This window comes from Narcine bancroftii, chromosome 1 (genome assembly GCF_036971445.1).
Source record: "Narcine bancroftii isolate sNarBan1 chromosome 1, sNarBan1.hap1, whole genome shotgun sequence".
Lineage (NCBI taxonomy): Eukaryota > Metazoa > Chordata > Chondrichthyes > Torpediniformes > Narcinidae > Narcine > Narcine bancroftii.
Window position 1 is genome coordinate 294008234 of NC_091469.1, and position 22892 is coordinate 294031125.

Consider the following 22892-nt stretch of genomic DNA (forward strand, 5'->3'; position numbering starts at 1 on the left):
TCTCTTCTTCCCTCCTAGCCATTTAATTTGGGCACCTGCCTGGGTTTTACCAACCTTGAAGAAGGGCTGAGGCCCATAAAATGCTGTGAGACCTACTGAGTTCCTCCAGCATTTCTGCGATTTTTACTAAAATCACAGCGTCTGCAGACTTTCACTCTGTGATGTATGAATGACTGGCCTTTATATAAGGGTATACTATATCTTGTTGCCTGCTTTGAACAGTGTCATCTGTAAAGCACCCCAAATTGTGTCCACAGTGAAGGCATCTCAATGTGCAACACAGCTATCAACCAAACTCTTCACGATTTAACATCATGTGCAGAAGCTTTCAGGGTGTCACTGTTTTGAACCACTGAAACATGAACAAACCCGTTTCTCTTGGTTGCAAGGGAGAATAGAACGATTTATCACTCAGAGTAACTCAATCCAGTCTTGAAATATCGAGCTTTCAACATATTGCTTTTTTTCATTTGATTGCACTGACTAAATGAATAGATGTGTTATGAAACATCACCACAAGCATTTCAATTATATAAACCCAAGACTTGAAAGCAAGCCATCTCAAGAAAAGTGAAGAAATTAAACTCATGTTCAATTTTTGTAACATGTTCTCCTTCGAGCTGTTTCTGGTGCAGAAATGGAGTTCACCACATTTTATTGAGCTTATAAGTTTTGAGCTTCACAAATAAGTTTAACTGAATATTTTTATTATGGGTAATTTCTTCATTGAAGGTGAAGATTAACTAAAATAGTTAAGCAGTCATTAGAATCGATAAAAAGGGGATTAATCTCGTGTTTGCTTCGTGCCTCTTTGATTGGAGTGCTGGGCCCTCAACAAAGTTGTTCCTTCACCTTCTGTGCATCAACACACCTCCGAAAGCAATGGCCCATTTCAAAGCTCAGGATGTTTCCATACTTCACCAATTGTGTTAAGCCAGCGACCTCTTGTAATGTTATGATGAAAGGCGAATTGTCAAGATATGGGTTTCAAATGTAACTCTGCTCCTCCCTGCATCAAACAGATTTTGGATCAGATTTTCCATGCAGACTGCATATACTTGTGTAAAGTCCATACAATGTAAAAATCTACCTCCTATTGTTGGCCAATAAACATTTGGAATTTTCCATATATCTTGTGTAAAAGTTGACCCCAATCTCTCGCCTCGGCCATGGCTGCCCACAGGCCGGACCTTACGACACCTTGGTCGGGAACTTGTGCCTCAGCCCCAGTCCCGCCCCCTCCCCCCAACCCTTGGGAACTCCTTATCGCCTCAAATGCCAGTTTCCCACCCAGTCCCAGCCGCCCGCCCATTGGAGCTCACAGCGCCTCGAACGTGGACTTGCACCTCGGCGCCCACCCATAGGAACTCCCGACAGCTCTGATGTTTCTGATAATAGTGGACCCCATATATTTAACATCAAAAATGGTTACAAGATTTCGCTTTTACACAAGTATTTATGATCATTCACCATTTCTGAACCTCGTGCTGGTGAAGTATTTGTGCATCTTCTGATGCATTCTTTTGATTGGTGTGAGAGTAAAGGTGGAGTCCGTTGGCTGGGGCTTGCTAGAATGTGGTAGTAATCAGATTGTCATTTACATTGTATTGTGTACATATGCACTGAAATTATTTCTTGCTACAGTCTAACAGGTAATCTGCAAAGAAAATAGATCAACTACAGTAAATTGCAAAGAGATTGTAAACACAAGAAGATTGAGATAATATTTACCAGAGTGCAAAAAAAAGTGGTGCTACGATAGTGTAGCCAGTCCTAATGTGGTGCTGGAGCGGTCCATGATTAGTGTGACAGACAGAGGTTCAAGAGTCTGATAACTGTTGGAAAAAAGCTGTTTTTGAACCAGCAGGTGCTGGTTTTCAGGCTTCCGTCCCTCTGCCGAAGTTAGCAGCAAGCAGAAATTATGAGTGAAGGGAGAGAGACCTTTATGATGTTGGCTGCCTTCTTGCCTCACCTTGATATCTGATGGACCTGGATTTGTTTGCTGCTTCCTCCAGTCTTCTGTGCTCCTGGGCATTTGAATTCCCAAACCAGGGTGTGATGCAACCAGTCAGTTTTCTTTTCATAGTGCATCTGCAAAGGTTTGATGGACTACTTTGTTAAATCAAGTCTCCTCAGACTCCTTTCAAATTTGATGAGCCTCGATGTGATTCTGAAGTATGGGTTCCCAGGGATCGAAGGTACTCACCATCACCACCTTCGTCTCCTTTGAATGACTAAAATGTATTAATTCTGAGTTTGTAATTGGTACCTTGATGACTGGAAATTGATTCAGCATAAAATGTGCAATATTACCAGAACATGTAAACTTCACTTCTGAATATTCAATCATTTTTTTTAAATTAAATGCCAGAGTTTAGTGCATTGTTTAAGAATCACAGGTTTGAGAAACATTTTTTTTCCTGCTGATTTTGGGCAAGTTAAGATTCCAAGCATTAGCGATTCAGCACGATTTCATACTGTGATCACGAACCATGTTGAACAGATGAACTTAAGCATTCGTAAGTGGACGTCTCAATGTGAAACATTCATTCAGACTTGATTGGTTCAGATCATGGCAAACATGCCATTGTGAGGCAAATGTGAAAGGGAGATAAATCTCTGTGGGCAGCTCAATTTAAAAAGAGCTATTCTGTAGACCCTCCATGGAGCTTAAGGTTGGAATTAGATTGAGGAGGACCATGTGTGGTGGCTGCTTCCTTTTTTTTTTTTTTAAATTTTTTATTTTTCACACCATAAATCACAATAGCCATGATATACACTTTTTCTTTTCCACACATTTACAGTGACTTTTTTCTCCCTCCCCCCTCCCTCCTCCCAAGCCACCCCCCCACCCCCCCCCCCTCTCATCCATTTTAGGTATACAATCTAGGTTGCATTAATTCAGTTAGACAATGTTGTCATTCAACAAAAATACACCAGAAATTCTACTGAGTCCATTCTTTTCTTTTCTTCTCCTTCCATCAACTTAGGTAATGTTTGTTCCCGGTAGGTTTTCGCTATTGTATTTAATGTAAGGCTCCCATACTTGTTCGAATATTTCAATATTATTTCTTAAACTATATGTTATTTTTTCTAATGGAATACATTTATTCATTTCTATATACCATTGTTGTATTTTCAAATTATCTTCCAATTTCCAGGTTGACATAATACATTTTTTTGCTACGGCTAGGGCTATCTTGACAAATCTTTTTTGTGCATCTTCCAAGTCAATTCCAAATTCTTTATTTTTTATGTTACTTAGGAGAAAGATCTCTGGATTCTTTGGTATATTGTTTTCTGTTATTTTATTTAATATCTGATTGAGATCATCCCAAAATTTTTCTACTCTCTCACATGTCCAGATTGCATGAATTGTTGTTCCCCTTTCTTTTTTACATCGAAAACATCTATCAGATACTGTTGGGTCCCATTTATTTAACTTTTGCGGTGTAATGTATAGTCTGTGTAACCAATTATATTGTATCATACACAGCCTCGTATTTATTGTATTTCTCATCGTTCCAGAGCATAACTTCTCCCATGTTTCCTTTTTTATCTTTATATTTAAATCTTGTTCCCATTTTTGTTTAGTTTTACCATTTGTTTCCTCATTCTCCTTTTCTTGCAGTTTAATATACATATTTTTTATAAATCTTTTGATTAACATTGTATCTGTAATCACATATTCAAGGTTACTTCCCTCTGGTAAACTCAAGTTGCTTCCTAATTTATCTTTCAAGTAGGATCTCAGTTGGTAATATGCCAGCGCTGTATCTCCAGTTATATTGTACTTATCTCTCATTTGTTCAAAGGATAAGAATCTACTTCCTGAAAAACAATTTTCTATTCTTTTAATCCCTTTTTTTTCCCATTTTCTAAAGGCAAGGTTGTCTATTGTAAAAGGGAGTAGCTTATTTTGCGTCAATATTAGTTTTGGTATTTGGTAATTTATTTTATTTCTTTCTACATGAATCTTCTTCCATATATTGAGGAGATGGTGTAATACTGGAGAAGTTCTATGTTGTACCAATTTTTTGTCCCATTTATATAATATGTGTTCAGGTATCTTTTCCCCTATTTTATCTAATTCTAGTCTCGTCCAGTCTGGTTTTTCCCTTGTTTGATAAAAATCTGATAGGTACCTTAATTGTGCGGCTCTATAATAATTTTTGAAGTTTGGCAATTGTAAGCCTCCTTGTTTATACCATTCTGTTAATTTATCTAGTGCTATCCTCGGTTTCCCCCCTCTCCATAAAAATCTCCTTATTATTTTCTTTAACTCTTTGAAGAATTTTTCTGTCAGTTGTATTGGCAATGCCTGAAATAAGTATAGTATCCTTGGAAAAATGTTCATTTTAATACAGTTTATCCTTCCTATCAGTGTTAGTGGTAGCTCTTTCCAATGCTCTAAATCGTCCTGTAATTTTTTCATTAGTGGATTGTAATTGAGTTTATATAATTGGCCTAGATTTTTGTTTATTTGCACACCTAGGTATCTTATTGCCTGCGTTTGCCATCTGAATGGGGATTCCTCCTTAAATTTTGAGAAATCCGCGTTATTCATAGGCATTGCTTCACTTTTATTTACGTTTATCTTGTATCCCGACACTTCTCCATATTCCTTCAATTTCTTATATAGTTCTTTTATTGATAGTTCTGGTTCTGTTAAGTACACTATCACATCATCCGCAAACAGACTGATTTTATATTCCCTGTCTTTTATTTTTATTCCTTTTATATTATTATCTCTTCTTATCGATTCTGCTAGTGGTTCTATAGCTAGTGCAAACAATAATGGTGATAGTGGGCATCCCTGCCGCGTTGACCTGCTTAAGTTAAATTGCTTTGATACATGTCCATTTACTGTCACTTTCGCTAACGGTCCCTTATATAATGCTTTAATCCAATTAATATACTTCTCCGGTAAACTGAATTTTTGCAATACTTTGAACAAGTAATTCCATTCTACTCTGTCGAAGGCCTTCTCTGCGTCTAAAGCAACTGCTACTGCCGGTGCTTTATTTCCTTCTACTGCATGAATTAAGTTAATAAATTTACAAATATTGTCTGTTGTGCGTCTTTTTTTGATAAATCCAGTTTGGTCTAAATTTACCATTTTCGGTACCTGTTCTGCTAATCTGTTCGCTAATAGTTTAGCTATTATCTTATAATCTGTGTTTAGCAGAGATATTGGTCTATATGACGCTGGTGAGAGTGGATCTTTCCCTTGTTTTAGTATCACTGTAATTATTGCTGTTTTACATGAATCTGGTAAGTTTTGTGTCTCATCAATCTGGTTGATTACATCCAGGAGGGGCGGTATTATTAGGTCTTTAAATGTTTTTTAGAATTCTATTGGGAGTCCATCCTCTCCTGGTGTCTTATTATTTGGTAAATTTTTTATTATCTCTTGTATTTCTACTGTTCCAAATGGTTCTGTTAATTTATTTTGTTCCTCTATTTGTAGTTTTGGTAGTTCAATTTTAGTCAAAAATTCATCTATTTTCCCTTCTTTCCCTTCGTTTTCGGTTCGGTATAATTGTTCATAGAATTCTCTGAAGTTTTCCTTAATTTCTTTTGGATTATATGTAATTTGTTTGTCTTTTTTCCTTGTTGCCAATACCATTTTCTTAGTTTGCTCTGTCTTAAGCTGCCATGCTAAGATTTTGTGTGTTTTTTCACCTAGTTCATAATATTTCTGTTTTGTCTTCATTATATTCTTCTCCACCTTATATGTTTGTAATGTTTCATATTTTATTTTTTTATCCGCCAATTCTCTTCTTTTGGTTGTATCTTCCTTTATTGCTAATTTTTTTTTCTATGTTTATTATTTCCCTTTCCAACTGCTCTGTTTCCTGGTTATAGTCCTTCTTCATCTTGGTTGCATAACTTATTATTTGCCCTCTAATGAATGCTTTCATTGCGTCCCATAGTATAAACTTATCTTCCACTGATTCCGTATTTACTTCAAAGTACATTTTTAATTGTTTTTCAATAAATTCTCTAAAATCCTGTCTTTTAAGTAGCATGGGGTTTAATCTCCATCTATACATTCTTGGAGGGATGTCCTCTAGCTCTATTGCCAATAACAGGGGTGAGTGGTCCGATAATAGTCTAGCTTTATATTCCGTTTTCCTAACTCTCCCTTGAATGTGGGCTGATAACAGGAATAGGTCTATCCTTGAGTATGTTTTATGTCTAGTCGAGTAGTATGAGTATTCCTTTTCTTTTGGGTTTTGTTTCCTCCATATGTCCACAAGTTTCATTTCTTGCATTGATTTAATTATAAATTTGGTTACTTTGTTCTTCCTGTTAATTTTTTTCCCCGTTTTATCCATATTTGGATCCAAATTCAGATTGAAATCCCCTCCTATTAGTATGTTCCCTTGCGTATTAGCTACCTTCAAAAAGATATCTTGCATAAACTTTTGATCTTCTTCGTTAGGTGAATATATATTAAGTAGATTCCAAAGCTCTGAATATATCTGACATTTTATCATAACATATCTCCCTGCTGGATCTATTATTTCCTCTTCTATTTTAAATGGCACATTTTTGCTTATTAATATAGCCACTCCTCTTGCTTTTGAATTATACGATGCTGCTGTTACATGTCCTACCCAATCTCTCTTTAATTTCTTGTGCTCCAATTCAGTTAAGTGTGTTTCTTGGACAAATGCTATATCTATTTTTTCCTTTTTCAGTAAATTTAGTAGTTTCTTCCTTTTAATTTGGTTATGTATTCCATTAATATTTAGAGTCATATAGTTCAGCGTAGCCATTTTATATTTTGTTTATCTTCTCTTTCCATTTTTCCATCATTACCTTTCCTCCTTTTCCATTTCTGTTTTCTTATTTTCAACTCTTTACCAGACAACATTCCTACAACATCCAACATTTTCCTTATTCTCCTATTTCTATCTTCTTTATCCCCAATCTCCCCTTCCCCTCCTGAGTTGTCCTTTATCCCTTGTCGGACAACCACATCTCCCCTCTCCATTTGGATTTGCGAATCCACTCGCAAGCGTCAACTGATTTTGCAGTGACCGCTCTTTTCCCCCACCCAGCCCCCCCCAGAAAAGATTTCTTTTTATATGTCACAAAGGTCACTCTTTTAATTCCCTCCTTATTCTCTCTATTCCATTACCTTCTCTTATTAATTCTTGTCTATACTCTCTATGTTTTCCTCTAATTACAGATACTTTCACATATGCCCATTGTCTCTATTCACTCTTATACCTCTTTACCCGCATACATATCAATCGTGGTCATTTTTACCCTCCTTACCCTTCTTCATCCCTCAGTCTATTTTTGTCTTTACCCACATACATATCAATCGTGATAATTTTTGCTCTCATTACCCGTCTTCATCCCTCAGTCTATTTTTGTAATTGTTCTGCAAATTTTCGTGCTTCTTCTGGATCCGAGAATAGTCTGTTTTGTTGTCCTGGAATAAATATTTTCAATACCGCAGGATGCTTCAGTGTAAATTTATATCCTTTCTTCCATAAAATCGCTTTTGCTGTATTGAACTCTTTTCTCTTCTTTAGGAGTTCAAAGCTTATATCTGGATAAATGAAGATTTTTTGCCCTTTATACTCCAGTGGTTTGTTGCCCTCTCTTACTTTTTCCATTGTCTTCTCCAGTACCTTTTCTCTTGTAGTATATCTTAGGAATTTTACTACAATAGATCTTGGTTTTTGTTGTGGTTGTGGTTTAGGGGCCAATGCTCTATGTGCCCTTTCTATTTCCATTTCTTGCTGTAGTTCTGGACATCCTAGGGCCTTAGGGATCCACTCTTTTATAAACTCCCTCATATTCTTGCCTTCTTCATCTTCCTTAAGGCCCACTATCTTTATGTTATTTCTTCTGTTATAATTTTCCATTATATCTATTTTTTGGGCTAGTAATTCTTGTGTCTCTTTAGTTTTTTTATTAGATTCCTCCAATTTCTTTTTTAAGTCTTCTACCTCCATTTCTGCTGCTATTGCCCGTTCTTCCATCTTGTCCATTTTTTTCCCCATTTCTGTTAAGGTCATATCCATTTTATTTATTTTCTCTTCTGTGTTGTTTATTCTTCTTCTTAAATCATTGAATTCCTGTGTTTGCCATTCTTTAAATGACTCCATGTATCCTCTAACAAGAGCAAGTATATCCTTTACCTTGCCTTTCCCTTTATCTATTTCACTGTACTCTTCCTCTTCTTCTTCCTCTGGGTTGACCATCTGTTGTTTCTTTGCTGCCCTTTCCTCCTCTTCTTTCTTGTTTCCATTGTCTTCTGTGGTCTCTTCTTGCTGCAGGTGTTCTGCAGCTGTCGTTGCCAGCTGTGGAGATCGACTCCCCAGCTGGACCCCCCTCCCGTCGGTGTGTTTTTTTGCATGCGCATCGCGCATGCGCGACTCCTCGCGCATGCGCGGTTGCGCACTTTTACTCGGCTCTGTGAGCCATTGTTGTAGTTCTTTTTCTACCGACCTGAGGTAGTGGGGCCCTCTCTCCACAGCGGGCCTCTTCGGACAGGTAAGGCCTTCACCTTTTTCCTCCGTTGTCTTCTCTTCCTCTCTTCTTTCCGTTGATTTTGAATTTTCTCCTTTTGTCTCCATCTTCTTTCCACCTTTATACTCACTTTTCTTTAACTTGTATTTCTGTGCCTTTGTATTTTCTCTTGTTTTTCCCGACTTTTCTGGAGAGGGCTGGAGTTCACCGTCCGGCCACTACTCCATCACGTGACTCCTCCTTGGTGGCTGCTTCCTTAGGGTTGTTGGGCAGTAAGGATCATATCCGTTGTGTCTCTGAAATTGCCACTGTTACTTGGGAAGCAGATCTTTAGCGACTGGATGAAGGAGGTTGAGAATGACTTGACAATGGCTTTGAACCTATCTCTCAATCTCACACCTAAAGTCGACAATTGGCCAACCATGATCTGCTATTTGGTGAAGAGTTTCTCATTAAATCCAGCCAATATTAAATGTAAATTTTTTTAATATATATAGTGATTGCACATTATAATATACTTTCACCATTACATGTTTGTTAATTCTTTCAGACAGTCACCAAGCTGAGCTGTACATTAAGATCAGCCTCCGATGAACTGCACTGCGTATGTACCCAGTTAGGAATGAATATGCAATGAGGATTGTTTTCATTAGCTTTTACAGTCATCTCAGTCTCACAGAGATCTGGTCAGACAAGAAATGTTTATTTTCACTGTTACTCCTTCAAGACCCCTTTAACACAATTTAACACGAATAAAGTGACATTGGGATGTGGCCATGATTGCATGACTGGTTGGTTCCCTCCACATCACTTAAAACTTCAATGACACCATTTTTTGCCAAACACTAGGAAGTGATAGGTATAATCATAGAAGAAAAACATAGAACCTGACCGAATGTAACCCCTTGTTGTGCTGAAGCTCCTGTATTTCCTTTAATAAGCTGCTGGCTCAGACTTTTACCATCATGCTCCCAACAGCCACAAAGCCGAACTTGCATTGCTTGACAGATCAAAACAGGCGCAGTGCAGTTCATCGGAGGCTGAGCTTAATGTGCAGCTCAGCTGATTTAAAAATTTTATTTCAAACTATTAACATGATTTATCACACATTTTATTGGCTTTCTGTAGTGTTCAGCCTCAGTGTCAGCGATCTATTCTTCTCAGATCTCGCACTGCCGATTTCTTTACCTTATCCTGCTTATTTCAATGTTGATCTGAGATAGCTCTGAAAATAAGAATCACTACAGAATGAAAGAACCCTGTCTGGATTTAATATTTAAAATTTTTATATTAATTTTTTAAAAATTAATTTAGAGAGACAGCACAGTTGCAGTCTCTACTGCCCCACTCGTCCACGCTGCCCAAATACCCCAATTAACCTACAAACCTCTCTACATTTTTGGAGGGTGGGAGGAAACCAGAGCGCTGAGGGCAAACCCACGCAGACTAAGGGAGAATGTCCAAACAGTGCCAGATTTGAACCCAGGTCGCTGGAGCTGCAATCGTGTTGCGCTAACCATGCCGCCGTACCTAGTATGTACCCAGTTAGGAATGAATATGCAATGAGGATTGTTTTCATTAGCTTTTACAGTCATCATTGCTGATGAAACCAGTTGACATCACCACAGATGTGAAATGGACCACGTGCTCCCCCCTCATCCCCCGAGGAGCGTGAAATTAGTTTACGATCCACTTTTGATGATTACATTTGCAAGAATTTGAAATTCAATTAGTTACAAATTTCGTAATAATCTTAACAGATGTAGACATTTGGGGATTCTGTGACTGGGTAGGCTGTTGAATGACAAAGTTAAAACTAAAATTGGAGAGTAAGTCAGTTTTGAATTGACCAGTTAATGGTCGGCGGGCGCTGATAGAGTTGGTCCAACAGTCCAGGGTTTGTAAGTTGTGTCAAATTGTGACAGTGAATTTGGCAAACCTGGTCATTTCCTTGTCGGATATAAAAATAAAGATGCTGAAAACTGATAATGGCTTGAATTGTGACTCCCCTCCCTCCATTGTTGTGGTGGCTAGGAATGGGCAATAAATGATTGACTATCTGCATCAGCTAAATTTTGACGTACAGCACGGTAACAGGCCCTAGGCTGTGCCACCCAATTACACCTAATTGACCTACACCCCCCCCCCCGCCCCCACCCCAGTACATTTTTTAATGGTGGGATGAAACCAAAGCACGCAGGGAAAACCCATACACATGTGGGGAGAACATATAAACTCCTTACAGACATCAATGGATTTGAACCTGCTTCTGGTCGCTGGCACTTTAACAGCGTAGAGCTAATTGCTACGCTAACTGTGCCACCTTAGATTTTAAATTACAGTATATGAATATACATTGGAGCATACAAATTAGAAGCAGGAATAGACAATACGGGTCCTTGAGGCTGCTCAGGCATTCAATAAGATAATGACTTACTGCAATGTAATGACAACTCCACGTTTATGCATGGAACGGGTCAGAAAAGGAACAGCTTTCTGGCTGACAATATCCATACCAACCATGATATCACCTCAGATATCATACCACTGATCAGAACTGCTTGCATGTGGCCTGTGTCCCTCTGTTCTCCACCTTGTCATGTGCTCATTGAAAGTGCCTCTTAAATGTTGCTGTCATATCTGCTTCCAGCACCTCCTCTGGCAGTCCTTTCCAGCCACCAACCACACTCCATGGAAAGCAAAAATAAATGTGCCTTGCACATCTTTCAACTTTCAACCTCTCACCTATGCCCTCGAGTATTGACATGTCTAACCAAGGACAAAGACTATCTTCCCTACCTGTGCCTTGCATAACTTTTCAAACCTCTTAGGTTGTTCCACTGCCTCCGTTGCTCCAGAGAAAACAATCCTACTTAATCCGACCTCTCCTTTATATTGATGGCACTCCAATCCAGGCAGCATCCTAGTGAACCTCTTCGGTACCCTCTCCTTCGAAGCCACTGCATCCTTCCCACAATGCAAGGACCAGAGCTGCACTCAATGTGGCCAAGCTAAAACTTTACACAGCTGGACTTCTGCGTTCAATGTCCCATTTATTAAAGACAAACTTGTCTGAAATCTTCTTCATCTCTCTATCCACGTGTTGAGAGTTTCAAGGATTTGCACCCCAAAATTCCTCCGTACATCACTGCTGCTAAAGCCTTTACTATGTACTTTCTTGTATTTGACCTCCAAAAATGCAACATCTCACACTTGTCCAGATAGAGATAAGTTGGAAATTTAGATGGAGGTGGCCATTTGCCTGGCTATCTTTTACTCTGAGCTTATACAAATATATCTAATTTTGCTGAAGAAATATTTGATTTTCCTTTCAGTGGCCTTGGGGGCGAGAAAAAAAAATGACTACATTTGTGTGTAACTAGATGAAGTTTTAGTTTTTAACAGTGGCCCTTCATTCTCGATTCTTTCCCAAGAGGAATCATTCTCTCGACCCCTCAAAACATTTCAACAATGAATTGTCTAAAGTCCATTTAATACAAGCTTGATCTTCTTCATGAGACCATTTTGCCTGCCTCAATGTTGGTTCAGGAAATGCTTGAAATGTATTTATCAAAAAAAAGTGAACTATGTGTACCTACAATAACCACACCAGCAGTGCGAGTATAAGACAGCATTAATAAACTAATATGTACACTAAAAGGATTTGTCTCTCTGCAAGAAGAACCTGGAAGGCGAGACTGTAGCTCTGGACTGCAGCGCTGGACTGCTTTATAGACAAGGTCACCGGGATGACCCCTGGTGACCTAGTGATGTAATTACATATTGCCACACTATGTACAAGACCAGTTTTTAAATTTCATGTTATGTAAGTTTAATAATTAACAGCTGTAATGATCCTGAGTTATAAATTATTTTTCAGGCGGGTCATTAACATTTAATGAAGAAATGAATAGCACTTAATTCTTTTAGTTTGGATGCTGAATTAAAGTTTTCATTTTGTTTTGTTTCAAGCTTTGTTGAAAGTGGATTTTGTGTGGTGCTATTTGATTGTGGTGGTGAAATATACCACATTAATATTGCTTGTTCTGCAAATTGCAGAGGGCTGGTAAACCTCTGAAATCTGTTTTGGTTGTGAAATATTTAGAGACCTTCTTCCAATTTGTTTTTTTTCCTTATGCACTTGCAAAGCACGATGCCCTAGAGCAGGGGTGTCAAACTCAAATTCACGGAGGGCCAAAATTAAAAACTTGGACTAAGTCGAGGGCCGAACTAAATATTTATTGAAAATTTTCAACAACATCTGCATGTTTTCTCTTCTTTCAACATATGTAATGTTAAACTTTTTCTTATTAAAATAAATGTTTAATAATAGTTTTGGATAAACTCTTTCCAGAAGCATTAACAAATGAGAAATAAAATATTCAATAAATAATATTTCTCTATAGAGAATTTGTCAAATGTTGCTAGTGTGCTGTCGAATAGTAAAATCTGAGGGCTATTGAGAATGTGGGAGAATAACATGATTCCTGAAACAATCAAATGGGTGACTGATTGTGGGCATGAACTCTAGCAGGGTTATTTGCCATGCCCTTTTTCTATTGGTACAGATATCCTTTGATTTACACACTTTTCAAGTTTTATGCCTAATGAGCTTGTATCCAGGTGCAGGACCATTTTTAACCAGGAATATATTTATCACTGTGACATGAAACTATTGGAAGATCGTTTTATCCTGAGATTAAAGTTCATAATCCTTACTCAGGCCTGTGTGCGGGAGGGCGGGGTTTGCGGGCGATCGGGTTGGACAACGGCAGTGCGGGGGCATCGGCTCTCGCTGCAGGGTGGAATCTCGGCGGATCAGCGGCCCCGTCACCGTGAGTCGCGGGTTGGCCTGTGGCAGGGAGTGGGAGTGGGCAACGGTCCTGGCGAGGTCAGGCCCGAGGCCTCCGGTTCCGGGCGCTGGGAAGCGGCCTTGGCTTCCCCTGACACTGGCCAGGCCCCAAAACCAGAGTCCACGGTGAGACCCTGCAACGTAAACAGAGGAGGTGGGGGCGATTAGCGGGCTGACGCCAATGCATTCTGGGATTTATAGTATTAGCTGTGCATGCGCTATACTGGCGCAGCGGCCAGCGGGCCACCTCTAATACATTTTTGAAATGATCTTGCGGGCCAAATATAATTATATCACGGACCTAATTTGGCCTGCGGGCCAGAGTTTGACATGTGTGCCCTAGAGCATCACAGAATATTAATTTTAGTTATTGGCAATAGATGTGTGGTTTCAAACTTTGCTTCTGGGTCTAATTAAAAGATTAGATGCAAAGGATTTAGAACAGAGATCAGAAAGGTAATGATACTATGGAATGCTCTACCAGAATTGATAACTGCTGGAATGACTTTGTCATCTTTTAAGAGTAGATTACATGGGTTTTGATGGGAAAAGGGATAAGGTGATGTGGGAACAGTGCAGGCATTTGGGATTATTTTGGATTAGATTTACTCTTTATATGGAGGATAAACATGAACATAGATATATTGGCCGATGTGGTCTGTGCATTGTAATTTTTATTTGGTTTGTGTTAAAATTTACAGAACCTTCTGGCCTTTAGGCCATCAACAACAACATTGATACAGTAAAACCCCTAGTATCCGGCACCTATGTAAGATGCTGTATAAATGAATTTTCCAGTTGCCTGAGATTGCGAACTAACTGTGAGGGGGTGCCAATTTTAAACTTTCATCTTTTTTTACCTTTTTTTGTCATTGCCAGTTGTTTGAATCTTAGATAACTGGGATTTTACTGTGCTTTAGTAGATCTCTGGAGATGAGTTTCCTCGCCCTATATTGGATGACGAGGGGAAGAGTGAAATTGGAGGGTAACAGGCCTGAGTATTTAAGAGTTTCTTCTCGTACAGTGTTGCAGTATCACATGACTCCCTTAGATTAGGAGAGCAGAGAACTATGTAAACATATTGTGAAGCCAAGTTTTAAACAGAATTGCATTAACACAGGAGGCCCGATTAGACTGGCAAATGTACTCTATTCACAATCACAGCAACAGATTGATACAAATATGACTTCACGCAAATACATTTTTAAAGAATTTTTCAAGACAGGAAAGTTAATTACAGAAATGCAGGGGTTATGCAGTAGCCAGTTCATTCAAGAGATTATCATTCCTTAAAAAAATGTTAACATACATACCCACTACAAACTGGTACACTATCGTTGAGAATGCAGCTCCAGGTTCATAGCGGGGGTGGAGGGGGGGTAGGGAGTGCATTGAAGAGATTTGCTTTGATGTAACATTTATTGATGACACCATCAGACCAAAGACCATAAAAGTGAAGAGCCCAAATAAGCCATTCAGCCCATCAAGTCTGTCTTGCCATTTAATCATGAGTTGATCCATTTCCCCACTCAGCCCCACTGCCCGGCCTTCTCCCCATAACCTTTGATGCCCTGGCTTATCAAGAACCAGTCAATCTCTGCCTCTGCAGTGCCCTGGGGCATCAAATTCCACAGATTTACCACACTCTGGCTGAAGAAATTCCTCCACATCTCTGTTCTAAGTGGATGCCCTTCAATCCTGAAGTTGTGCCCACTTGTCCCAGACTCTCCCACCATGGAAAACAACCTTTCTACATCTACCCTGTCTATGCCTTTCAACATTCAAAAAGTTTCAATGAGATTCCCCCCCCCCAACCCCCATTCTCCTAAATTGCAAGTGTGATGACTTTGAAAAAAAGGACCACTCGACAACTTCAAGGTCAAAAGAACAACTTTACCTGGGGCAGCAAAACCATATATATTTGCAGAGGCTTGTTTTCTTCCTCTGTTGTTTTTCCTCTGCAACACACAGCATGGTCTCTAAGCTATATACAAGTCACACCGGAAGTAAAGATGACAAGAAGTCAAACCCTTCCCTTACTCCAGAACCAGCCTCACTTTCAAAACAGCTCACATTACAACACCAAGAGCTGTCAAAATGATCTTCACATGATACTGCCTTCATTTCCCAAATCATCCTTGTGAATCTCCTTAAGACTATCGACACTAGCCATTTGACAAGGGACATTTTGATTCTGCCCATTGTAATTTCACAGGGAAAAGCAATAATAGATCTGTCATTTGGTCCTCATTGAACTCACTGCGTAGACATTAAGTTATGGACAATTCTCAGGACATCCTGCTTCTGTTTTATCAACGAGAGTGAAACATGAAAAGTCTGTAGATGCTGTGATTGTAGTAAAACAAAAATGCTGGAGGAACTCAGCAATGTTGCAATTTGTTCCTTGACATTTTCTCCAGTTTTCTCCTTGTTTTTGTCTGGAAGAACAGATTTTTCTGTCCTTGTTGCCACTGAAAGCCCTCTGAATTTTATCACAAGGACTGAGGGATCCATTGTACCTTGTTCTTATCGACATTATCCGTTTTGTGCTGCCAAAACAGTGTTGCAGGACTTGAGCTTTCAGCATGTCTTCACATTTACTTTGTTTTGGCATTTGCAGACTTGCTTGGTCTTTCATGCTTTAATTTCACTCCAGAATTAGTGCTTTTGAAATTGAGCACTGATATAACTTTATAATAGGTTGTAAATGGAGCTTCTTGCACACTTACCCTCTCTCTGTCCACCGTCTGGGTCAGAATTGGCATCAATAAACCTGGGGGTCGCTTCTGGCAGCTGCAATTCTCTGAACTTTTTCCCTGCAACTTCCACAGAGTTTTAGACATACAGCACGGTAACAAGACCTTTCATCCCACAAGCCCATGCTGCCCAATTACACCCTATCGACCTACAACCACGCACATTTTTTTGAAGGTTGTAGTAAACGCGAGCACTCGGAGAAAACCCACGTGGACACGGGGAGAATTGTCCAAACTCCTTGCAGTCAGTGTGGGATTCGAATCCCGGTCCCGATCGCTGGCGCTGTAACAGTGTTGCCCTCACCTCAATACTAACCATGCTGCCCTTTTTTGACGGGTGTCACAACATTGATAACTGAGGATCAGCACTTTGAAGGTCGAAAAATAATTTGTTTTGACCCAATTGTTCCCATGGTATTTCCATTTGTGTTCCAAAATTCAAACAGGGCTGGCCACCAAGGTCGTGTATCAGGTTTTCCACATGTGCTGTGCTCTGTTATCACCTCACTCTCTCAAATCTGGAGAGTAGGAAAACATTGATATATTGTGGTCAAGGCTTAATCTGAGCAACAAACGTGGTATAAGCAGCTTAACAATGTGTCATATGACAGTCATTTAAGGTACTAGAAACACACCAACCTTCAGGTTGTCTTTTCCTAAGCAGTTAAACAGACGTATATCTTCCAAAATCTTGGCCTTAATTCTTCCTGAGTGAAATGCAGATGTCTGTTGTCGTAAAAACACAAAAATGCTGGAGGAACTCAGCAGGTCTCGTAGATTTATAACTGACGTTTTGGGCCTGAGCCCTTCTTCAAGGTGTGAGTAAAAAGCAGGCAGGTGTCTGAATTAAAAGGCTGGAGAGAAGGAAAGGAAGGGCACGGGGGAGGAGCCCAGACCAGCAGACAAAGGGTGATAATTGGACATAGATAGGAGGAAAGGTGAGAATTGATTGAGAGGGCTGGCTGGAGGAAAGGAGAAATCGGGAAAGGAGGAGTTGTGGGGGGGGGTGGTGGTATGGAAACCAGAGAAGTTGATGTTAGTGCCATCTGGGTGGAGGGTGCCCAGACAGAACACAAGGTGTTGTTCCTCCAATCTGCGGGTGGCCTCAGTCCAGCAGGCCATGAGACACGGACGGACACAAGGTTTCAATGTGGTTTGAGGTAAAGCTATGCCTGCAACTTGCTGATCCTGCAAGGACTCCAAAGGGCAATGCAAATCTGTGGAAAGGTGCATGGAATAAACAGTCCTGCGTTCTCACAATCGTAACGTCAATATGCGGTCACAGATTGAATGTGGAAGATTGAGAATTTCCACCATCCTTTCAAAATAGAAACTCTTATTCAATACAGTTGAGGATCATGAGGATCAGAGCCAGCACCACGTGGCTGAGAAACAGCTTCTTTCCACGGGCAGTGAGAATGCAGAACGACCAAAGGATCTGCTCACACTAACCATCTGAGACCCTCATATTTACGAAGCAATATTTAGTTATTTATTTATGTGTACATATAAATACATATATATGTGCATTTGTATTCTTTGTCTGTATGTGTGATATGTCTGGTTGTCTGTATGTGTGATATGTCTACAAGGGCGTGTTCAGAACCGGAGAACGCTGTTTCGTCTGGTTGTATTTGTGCAATCAGATGACAATAAACTTGGCTTGATGATTGTGTGCATTTTATCAGATCAGAGAGGAATCTTAAACTGGCAGCCTGCACTTGGATGCACACCACTGTGCACTAATCCCTACTTATGCTCATCTATCTGATTATTTCTAATAATATCCTTAGTCATTTTTTTTTCATCGTTATGGGATTTCAATGAGAGTTGATTGCCTGCAATTACTTCTCATGGAAACTTTCTCTCTGTCTGTCTGTCTGTCTGTCTGTCTGTCTCTCTCTCTCTCTGTTATATAACCATAAAACCATTTACGGTGCGGAAACAGGCCATGTCGGCCTTTTGAGTCCATACCGGTTCACTAGAACAACTCCACTAGCTCAAACCTCCCGCTCACCGCCAATTACTCTCCAACCTCTTCACCTCCATGTACACATCCAACCTTCTCTTAAATGACAGAAGGGACCCTGCCACAACTATCTCATTTGGTTGTGTGTTTCTCTTTCTTTCTCTCTCTCTCTCTCTCTCTCTCTCTCTCTCTCTCTCTCTCTCTCTCTCTCTCTCCTGAAATTAATTTTATTGTGATACACATTTTGCTTATCATCATCCATTTATTTATTTATCATTGATAAGAAATAAGATTTCCAGTGTTTATTTATTTTGCTGGACCTTTGTGATTAAAATTGCTTTCTACGTGCTGAAAGTGACACAGCATTTCATTTAGCTCACTCAGTGATGTCTTGGCATAAAGCTGCATAGCTGCACTCAATACTGAATGAATCAATATTGCTTATGGATTCAAAATTTTATGTGTGAATCTAAGGTCTAATTTAACATAAGCAAAACAGAGTGGGTCTCTCTGAAGGAAGTTATCTCTTACTCTTAACACTTGCCAGTACGGGAATAATAAATCCAGTATGGTGGCAATCCAAGGTTCTAAATTGGTCTTGAGGGATCCGTTGAGTTTATAATCCCACCTGACCTTCCACATGCTGCTTATCTGTGCATGTTATTTCCTGATAGCCTGTGGACTTGTGGGCAGGTTTGGAAAATCAGAAAATGCATTTGGCGTAGTGACTTTGACAACATCCCAAAGTGCTCACTCCAAATGAAATAGTTAAAGCCTGGACACCATTTGAATCTCAGGGATCTCTGTGTCCTCCTTCACTGTTCTCAACATCCTGCTCCAGGAATTGATTTTAACTGTTTGTGGCTCTCTTGTCTAAGGGTTACCCTCTTAGAATTATGGTTGTGGACACACCAATCAGGTTACCTTCCCAAACTGCAGTGGACTTGGGTCAAGTACACACTGTTCAACTTACGTCTGTGAGGTGAGGTGGATAAGTGGTCATTCTTGCAGTTCCTAAAATGATACCAGTTACGATTAATGATGAGCTGTTGATGACCTGATTTGGGGACTTCAGTACAAAGGTGTAGTGAACTGGGATTCACGAGACGTGTGCTGTACTAACGACTGGTCCTGCCTCCCGGCTCCTCCCCTGGGGGCCTGTATATAACCCTGGTTTCCCGCCTAAACCCAGAACCCCTCTGAAGCCTGTTCATGAACCCTACCTGTGTTGTAAACTAATCAAAGCGTTTGTTGTCCCTCCAGTCGAATGTGAGCTTTTATCTACGCTACAAAGGGCAGAGGCATTGTGATCATTGAGGCTTTCAAAATCCTGTCCGTGTGTCTATCACTCAACATTGCGACAGATGCTAAATCAAGATGTTCTCAAGCCTTCCCTCTTCTAATGAAGTCATTGAACTCGGCATTGAAGCCGTATCCTTAATATTCTTGTTGTCTTGCCGCTTCCTGTCATATGAACTGGGACTGTTTTAATTCTTTCTTTCTTACCTCTGTTTAAATTCTGCAAAAAATAACTCCAGAAAGTCTGCAGACTTTGTGATTGCAGATCAATACATGAAAATGTGAAAGAAACTCAGCAAGACAGGCAGCATTCCTGATGCGTCAAAGATATGAAACCAATGTTTCGTGCCTGAGCCCTCCTGCATAAAATGGTGAAGGGGGAGGAAAACAGGCCCACAGGCAAGAGGTCAGAGGTGGATATGGTTGGGAGGGCAGAAGAAAAAAAACGCTGGGAAGTGATAGGGGGAGGGGGGATAGAGCTCTCTGAATGGTAGGGGGTTGGGAGCTGGAGGAAAGGAGGCAGGGAGATCGGGAAAACGAGAGGCGGAGAGGGAGGGGCCTTTTACAGAAACCGGAGAGGTTGATGTTGATGCCATCTGGTTGGAGAGGGCCCAAATGGAATGTTAGGTGGTGTTCTTCCACTTTGTGAGTAGTCCAAAAGCAGGAGTCTTACCTTGATGTGTTTTTTTTTCATACGAGGGAAATAATTTTGCAGAACTCGTCAAAAAAAAACTCATGTGATGCTCAAAAAGAAAAAAACCTCCATATTCACTGTTTCCATCATGCATGGAATATCAGCACAGTCTTAGAAGGCCTGAAGGTGCTGCGAGGCAGGGAAAGATTGATGGGGGCAGAGGGAACGACTCCATCAGAATGTGGAAAGTGGAGGGAAGGGAAAGATACACCTGGTTGTCACATTGGGTTCAAGGCGTCAAGAAATATGGATCTGGTGAATTGGAAAGTATGACTGGGGTGAACTTTGCCTCGTTGGGAGAAGAGGAGGCGAGAACAGAAATTACTGCTGGAAGTGGATTGTTTGAGAGCCAATCATCTATATTTTCTGTGGATTGCTTGAGAGCCAGTGGGGCAATACCCTCTGTATTGTTTGCAGTTTGCAAGACATTTGGTTCAAATCAAACTAATAAAATAATATTGAGAATAAATAATGAATTAATGACTTTTAAAAAAATTTACACATACAGTAACAGGCTCTTCCAACCCATGCCCCCCAAATACACCACTTAACGTACAACTCCAGTATGTTTTGAAGGGTGGAGGAAATTGGAGCACCCAGGGGAAACCCACCCAGACACAGAGACACAAAGAATAATTATGTTATCAAATCTGATTATAATATACAGTATATTTCAGCGTATACCAGTACGTCGACTGACACATCGGTAGACCCCCTTTTTTAGCCTAATTTTAATGGATTTATGTTATATTCATTGTATAAGTCGACCTCCATTTTTCAGGCTGTCCGAGCCTCCCAGGAACAACCCCCAAAATTTTAAAATCGCAAGTAACAAAGCTGTAAATTAAGTAAGTAAAAAGCAACCCTCAGCCTACCAGGCAGCAGCGGCAACAGCAAGCTCGGGGTCCGAGGTAGGAGCGGTTAGGAAGGCGCCTAGCGGTGGGGAGGTGTCAGGTAGCGTCGGCAGTGCGGAGGTCGTTCCGGCATCGACTTACAGGCCGAATCGACGTCAATCTAGTTTTTTTTGTTGCTGAATTTAAGGTCTCAAAAGACCCCCTCAATTGAGAAATTTTTTAGGTTTTCACGACTCGACTTATATGCTGAAATATACGGTTCTTGCATTTAGATAGTCGCTTATTTTAAAATGGCACCAAAATTCTCCGTATCTCATAAGATCAGTTTTACTCTTCCCTTCTCAATTCCCCTTTTTAAATTTTCAACATTATCTGACTTGAAGAAAAAGCTATATTTAGGATAGAAAAAAAATGCAGAATATTTTTAGAGAAGGATAACTTTCCCATTTGTCATATTTAAATAACATTTTCAGTGAATAGTTTCTATTTGATCTTTAAGATTGTGTCATTGTGAGAAGTATTTATGGTAATATACCAACTCTGAATCAGTGAAGACAGCTAGTTTTAAACAGGAATATTCCTTGGAAATAAATGGATGCAATATTAGTGGAAGTTTTTGATTAAGTTGTGCTTTCATAATTGATTCCTGTGATTTATCTTAGCCAGTGAATTATCAAGAAGATCATTTTCCATTGAGATATAATGATGACCCCATTAGAGCTCAGATAATTTACCATTGTCTACCTTAATGCAATGACTACTTTTCATAGTCAAGTTCAACAAGCAACAGTTATTCTCTGGTATTGTACTTAACGATGAGTAATGGCCAACACATTGAGACACGAGGTATCATATCGAAACCCGATTACATCATCCCCTTTATTTCAATCTGCAGATTTCCCTCCACACCAATTAGGTTTTGGCGGAATAGAAGTTACAAAAATGAGTTGGTGTCCAGAGACTTGGACTATATCATCGGGAGGTAAAGTGACCATGAAGCCTACCAATTGAATCCTACCATTGACTGATCTAGCATGCACATGCCCCTAAGATCCACCAATATGTAGATGAGCGAGCCTCTCAATTGAAGAACAATTCAGGAGGAACAATGAATACTGACCTTGCATCCAGTAAATGAATAAATAAAATATCCGAGGCTGGGACCTGTGTCTGACATTTCTCTTTCCTAATCCAGGTGTGCCAACATTAACGAAAGGCTTATCTGTTCTTATCCTGGCTCAGGTCAGTTAAATAAGCACCATCTTGGATTCAAAGTTGGGCTGACTATTGATTTGGACAGCTCTGTTTTTCAAGTGGGTACAATCAGGGTGCTGCCTTGGGGAATTTTTCTTGGCTGTTTTGCCAGGTTTATTGTTTCCTTGACTGCAGACAAGTTCCACAGTTATGAATCCCACATGGCTGCTAGCAACTTGAGAAAGAACCATGGTTAATCTTTTTTCCGAGCAAGGCAATTTGGTGAAGTGATGATTCATTATATAAAAAAAAACACTAATGCAGTTCCTTTTCGTGTGAAAATGTGCAAGTTGCTGTAAAAAAATACTTCACGGTTTTCTTGTGTTTGTTGTACTGGAGCAAGTGAAAGCAGTAAAGGCGCAGATCAAAGCTGGGTGTTGAGGTTTGATTGCCACTTGATGATATCCAGGCTCACTGAATGGATTGTTTCAGTTCCTCTGTGATGTGCAAGGTTGGGAATAGAATTTGTAGAATGGTTCATTGATTGAACCACACCTTCGACCCAGCCCAAAAAGCCCATGATGCCCATTTTACCCAAGAAATAAACACGGCCTTCAAATATTTAAGTTGCCCTTAGAAAGCCAGATGCTGAATCATCAAACTCAAAAACTGCAGATGCAGAAATACTCAATATTAAGACACATTTATTTTGGGAACAGATGCTGTGGCCCATCATTCAACCATCTGCTCCAGTCTTTCTTGATGAAAGTTTCGCTGC

General features: G+C 39.9%; 1 long non-coding RNA gene across 2 annotated transcripts in view; it reads right to left on the reverse strand.

Moving 5' to 3' along the window:
* LOC138746542 (uncharacterized) overlaps positions 1–15337 on the reverse strand; it is a 33615-nt gene extending 18278 nt beyond the window's left edge. For both annotated transcript variants that reach the window (XR_011347019.1, XR_011347015.1), the window contains exon 1: positions 15246–15337. This is a non-coding gene — a long non-coding RNA (uncharacterized lncRNA). The remainder of the gene's footprint in view (positions 1–15245) is intronic.
* Positions 15338–22892: the final 7555 nt, after the last annotated feature.